This window comes from Lissotriton vulgaris, chromosome 5 (assembly GCF_964263255.1).
Source record: "Lissotriton vulgaris chromosome 5, aLisVul1.2, whole genome shotgun sequence".
Lineage (NCBI taxonomy): Eukaryota > Metazoa > Chordata > Amphibia > Caudata > Salamandridae > Lissotriton > Lissotriton vulgaris.
Genome location: NC_141693.1, coordinates 1469646411 through 1469652706, shown reverse-complemented (window position 1 = coordinate 1469652706; position 6296 = coordinate 1469646411).

The following is a 6296-nucleotide window of genomic DNA, read 5'->3' as shown; positions in this document are numbered from 1 at the left end:
CCTTGGAAAATGAGGTGGTGACGCTCCCCATCCGGATTCAGAAGAAGATGAGGGAGCGGGGGAAGTAGGATTGGAAAATCCCAAGAAAGTTCCAGAAGAACTGGATACCAGACTTGAGACTTCCAATATGGAGTCACCACCACCACATCCGCCTTCAACAGACTGATTCGGGCCGCTGTTCATACCACCATCGGCAAACGGGGGAAAGGCGTAACCCTTCTCCAGAGCCCAGTCTTGGAGAAACGTATCTGGGGTCTCCGCAGGAGGCTCTGGCCTCCAGCTGAAGAAGCGCGAAAGCTGACGGTCCTTGAAGTTCAATCGCTGTCATGTGATCAAGGCTCCGCTGAGCCGAAACGTCTGTGACACTTTCTGCTGAATAAAAGTTGTAAACACCTCGAGGTCCGTGTCCGGTGTCCTACTTGCTGGCTGAGGAAGCAGCGTGTGCTTAAGCGATACGGAGTTCTTGATATATATATATATATATATATAGATAGATAGATAGATAGATAGATAGATAGATAGTTAGATAGATATATAGATAGATATAGATACATACACTGAATTGGAGGTGAGATAGAAACAGCCAAATTAGTGAAGCCTTCTGTGTTTAGTAGATTTGAGTTAAAGGTTAGTAAGAGTTAACTTTGCTAGCACTGAAGTTGAAGATTAAATCTCCAACATGCAGTTCTCTCCTTGTAGCTACTGTTGAGTCACAGTACCTAAAAATATTTAAAAACACTCCGAGTAAGGCTCCTATCCAAGAGCTTCGCTCAGTAAACAGAACCCAATGCAATTTATAAGTCTTTGGCAGAATTAGAGAGACGCACTGATACAGGACCTTAAGCAAGAGACTTCCAATCTCTAAAAGAATAGGCAGCGCGCTGTCTCAAAAGAATAAATAACTTACTTCAGTCATCTGCGGCGTTCCTCAAGGCTCCTCGCTCAGTCCAACCCTCTTCAACGTCTACATGAGCCCCCTCGCAGACATCGCACGCCAGCACAACCTCAACATCATCTCCTACGCCGACGACACCCAGCTGATTCTCTCCCTCACCAACGACCCCGCCACCGCCAGAGCCAACCTTCACGAAGGGATGAAAGAGGTAGCCGAATGGATGAAGAACAGCCGCCTGAAACTGAACTCGGACAAGTACTCATCCTGGGATCCTCACCCTCCGCCTGGGACGACTCCTGGTGGCCCCCCACCCTAGGCAGCGCACCCAAACCAACAGACCACGCACGCAACCTGGGCTTCATCCTGGACTCCTCCCTCTCCATGACCAGACAAGTCAACGCCGTCTCCTCGTCGTGCTTCAACATCCTGCGCATGCTACGTAAGATCTTCCGGTGGATCCCCACCAAGACCAGGAAAACGGTCACCCAGGTCCTCGTCACCAGCCGTCTGGACTACGGCAACTCCCTCTACGCCGGAACCACCGCCAAACTCCAGAAGAGACTCCAGCGGATCCAGAACGCCTCAGCAAGACTCATCCTGGACATCCCCCGTCGCAGCCACATCTCCGGACACCTGAGAGACCTGCACTGGCTCCCGGTCAACAAGAGAATCACCTTCCGACTCCTCACCCACGCACACAAAGCCCTACACAACCAAGGCCCAGGATACCTCAACAGCCGCCTCAACTTCTACGCTCCCAAACGCCAGCTTCGATCGACCGGCCACGCCCTCGCCGCCGTCCCCCGCATCCGAAGAGCCACCACAGGGGGACGGTCCTACCTCGCCGCCAAGACATGGAACTCCCTCCCAACCCACCTCCGCCTGACCCAGGACCACCTCGCCTTCAGGAAGCAACTCAAGACCTGGCTGTTCGAGCAGTAGCGGACCCCCCTCCCCCAGCGCCTTGAGACCCTCTGGGTGAGTAGTGCGCTATATAAATGCTTTGATTGATTGATTGATTGATTGAGGAGCAGAACAGATATACAGATATGCCACTCATGAAGTTATTGGAACAAACTGGAACTCCTACGAAGAATTTGGTCACCTGACAGTGACGAAAGATTCAGCTGCAGGAACACACTGCCAGAAAGTGTCAGGCGGAGATATGATTACTAAGTAACTACCCTGACTAAAATTCTATGTTTAATCTGAAGCGCGGAACAGAAACAATCCGTAAGTTCCAAAGTGACGGTTGAAGTGCGGCGTGCGATTTAACGCACGAGGGCGAACACCTGGTTCCTCCACAGTAACCCTAAACACTAAACTGCCAACCGTAAGGAAAAAATGCTCTGCAAAGGTAGCTGTATAATGGCTGAGCGTAGCAAAGGAAGACGCTTTGGCAAGAATCAGCTAAGCCAATTCCAAGGATAATTTAAAAACCTTCTCCTGAGCTGGGAGTTTACCAGAGGGTAAACTGGGCCAAACCTAACAGTACCCCCACCAAAACCCGTCCTCCCTTCTCGGGTTTGTAAGGGTGAGTCTCATTGCATTTACGCACCAATCTTGGGGCATGAACATTAGAAGCTGGTTCCCAGAATCTGCCTTTGGGACCTAAACCCTTCCAATCCACTAAGTAAAAAATCTTCCCTTTCTTTGACTTAGAATCAAGAATGCGTTTGACCTCAAACTCCTCTCCAGACTGACACTGAATTGGGACTGGTGGATGATTCTTCCTCAAATTAGACAGATTTCTTTTGACTAATGAAACATGGAACACTGGGTGTACCCTAACATTAGTGGGGAGTCTAACCTTCACACTAACGGGATTTACCATCTGATCTACAATGTAAGGACCCACAAATCTATGTTGGAATTTCCTATACCCTTCCAACCATATGGGACTAGTGGAAACCCAAACCTCATCTCCTGGCTCAAAACTGGGTACCCTCTTCTTTTCTTGTCGGCCTGTTTCTTTTGTGCTTCCTTAGCTTTCATCAGATTCTGTGACCAGGGTGCATCATCAAGCGTAGTCTGACGGTGGATGGATAGGCCTTACTGGTCAGGCCAAAGCACGCATTGACTGCAGCGCGCGAGCAGGAAGGATATACACGGACTGAGGTCGCCTTGACTTAGTCCCAGCACTACAACACCGTGATTAACTGTGTAACTTAAAACGTTTTATATTTAACGTGAACGCCCAGGCCTGACCAGTAAGGCCTATCCATCCACCATCAGACTACGCTTGACGATGCACCCTGGCTTCCCAGACGACACACCCACACAATCTGGAAATAAGCAACCCCGCCCTTTGTAATTAGAACCATTGATCCTCCATGATCCATTCTGATGTACATTACTGCTCCTACTTCCGAAATCCGGAACCCTCTCCCCAGATACCACTGAAAGGATCCTGCACCCACTCATAAGCGCCTAGATTTCAAGCATTTACAGACGCAAGCCTCAGAAAAGCGCAAATGCCCAAATAGCACACCAGGCAAGGCTATTCACAACCTCTACCCTGGCTTGTACCCACAGCCAGCACACGAGCTGGACTCATCCCCTACTCTTGTGAATCTCCAGATCCACATACTGCTAATTTCAGATTGCTCACTCCTTGTCCTGAAGAAGATCTAAGATAAAGATCAAAACATTGTCGACCCCCACAACCGGGACTCCATCTAAGGTATATATTCATTTGGAGTACATATCTGTTGTCAATGTGATGCTATATTTCCTGTTTAATTTTTCACTTAGTCACCATATGCACTTGCCCACTTATGTGAGCACCTGAATGTATTTTTGAGCTTTAATATGTTTAAATGAAAAATAAGCCCTAAATGTTGCCCAGCAAACCTGCTCCCTATTTTGATTAAGTATCTAACCTAAATTGATCGCACCCATTCCCACAATGGTAAATATATAGACACAGAGTGTGTCTCTCTCTCTCTCTCTGGACCTAGTAAGGCCAACACTATCCGCAATAGACTAATTCATTTCAGCTGCTGACAACTTTCAAGACCGATAAGTTTCAGGATGCAGTTCCCCAGTGGTCTTATTACTTTTGAGACAAGATTCCCCCCAATAGCCAAATTGGATACATCAGCTTCCTCAAAAAAAGGTTCTTCTGGGTTCGTATGTTGCAAAATGGGTGCTGTGGTGAACATTTCCTTTAAATACTGGAACGCCTTCTCAGTTTCTGGACTCCACACATATTTTTCTTTCTTCTTAAGAGCCTAGTAATTGGAGCTACTTTCTCTGAAAAGTTGCTGATAAAACGCCTATAAAAGTAGGCGAAGTCCAGGAAACTTTGTATCTCTTTCACAGTACAAGGAGGTGGCCAGTCTTTAAATGCCTTCACTTTGGATTCATCCATCGACACTCCTTCTGGGGATAATACGTAACCCAAAAATTCCACCTGAATGGTGTGAAAAACACACTTTCCCAGTTTCACATAAAGCTGGTGATCGAGTAATTCTTTCAAGATTGCGCGTACATGCAAAACATGTTCTTCCTGGTTTGCCGAAAAGATAAGGACATCATCTATGTAAACCACTGCACAGCAGTCCAAGAATTCACGGAGCACATTGTTCACAAAGTGCTGGAAAGCTGCAGAGGCATTACATAGACAGACGGGCATAACCTGATACTCAAAAAGACCGAATCGGGTTCTAAAGGCTGTCTTCCACTCTTCACCTTCGGCCATTCATACTAAGTGATAGGTCCCTCGCAAATCCAGTTTAGTGTAAACTCTAGCTTCCTTTACCTGGTCAAGCAATTCGGAGATCAAAGGTAAAGGGTAGCGATTCTTTATGGTGACAGCATTGAAGGAGCAATAATCAATGCAGGTCTTAAGATTCCCATCCTTCTTTGGGATAAAAATAAGTGGAGAGGAAACAAGGGACTGGGAAGGCCAGATAAAACCATTGGCCAAATATTGATCTAGGTACTCCTTTAAATGACCATTTTCATTTTCCGAGAGCGCATAAATTCGGCTGCACAGTAAAGAAGCTCCGGGTTCCAACTCGATCTTGCAGTCATACTCCAGATGAGGAGGGAGCCGTTGTAACTCTTGTTCATCGAAAACTGCCTTAAATTTTTGATACTTCACAGGGGTTTTAGGAACCTCAACAGCACAAATAACAAGGGCAGTTTCAGCCAAAAGAGACAATTGAGAAGAAAGATGATCCACAACCCTGGAATGAAAGCAATTCTCCTTACAATACTCAGAATTCAATTCCACCATTCTTCTTGCCCAGTCTGTTCTTGGATTGTGTTCTGTCAACCACGGAAGCCCCAAGATCAACTGAAACTGTGGGGCATCAATGACCCTGAACCTCAAGTAACTGTGATGCAAACATGGGCAAATCAGAGTTAATTCTTCTGTATCCATAACAATAGGTCCAGAAGACAGGTTAGTACCATCTACTGCATGCACAGGTTCTGGTTTGTCCTTCTTTACAAATTGGATACCCACGAATGAGCAAACTTGATGTTGCAAACATTTTCAGTTGCTCCAGAATCGATCATTACTGAGATCTCATCAACCTCGGTGGGTCCAAACGTAATCAAACTGGAAATGATCAAATGAGGGGCTGCCGATTGTAACATGTTTGCCACTAGCTGCCAATCAGGAGTTGTCTTGTCAGACACACCCACCAGAGCATCTCCTCTTACTGGTGGGACCTGTCTTTTACCCACGCACTGGGACTTGGGCGTCTCCTGGCATTATTTGACTAAATGTCCCGGGTTTCCGCACTACATGCACAGTCTTCCATTCCTACATTTCTCTCTTTCCTCCTTAGTGAGAGGCCCTCTCAGGGAACCAATCTGCATAGATTCTTTACCAACCACTGTCTCACTTGGTTTGGTAGATACAGATCTGACCCGGCCAAAGCGAGGAGGGATCGATTTGAAGTACTAAGTCAATTAACTCAGAAACCTCCGTAGGTCTTTTGGGAATCAACCCATTCTTCAATTCATCCTTAACCTCCCTATAAAAACCAGCAGCTCTCTTTGCCTCTGGCCATTGGGTTTTGACAATGAATTTTTTTAATTGTGCTAGGTATGCCACCAATTCCTGATTGCCTTGTTTTAAATCTAAGAGTTCATTATCGGTGGTCTGTGCTATGGTTCTCCGATCAAATATTCGAAGGAACTCGGCCCTGACGTCTTCAAATTTGTAAAGAATAGGGTCGTAACAATTCACCAGTGGCATGGACCACGCTGCAGCATACCCACTCAGGTAAGACCATAAGAAAGGAACCTTTGATTGGTCCTCCTTAAAAATTATGGGTCTACAAAGGAAGTGTAAAGAGCATTGAGTGAGGAACACTTGGGCCTTATGTGGGTCACCATTAAATCTCTTGGGTGAGGCTAAAGTAATGGTAGGGGAAATAGCATG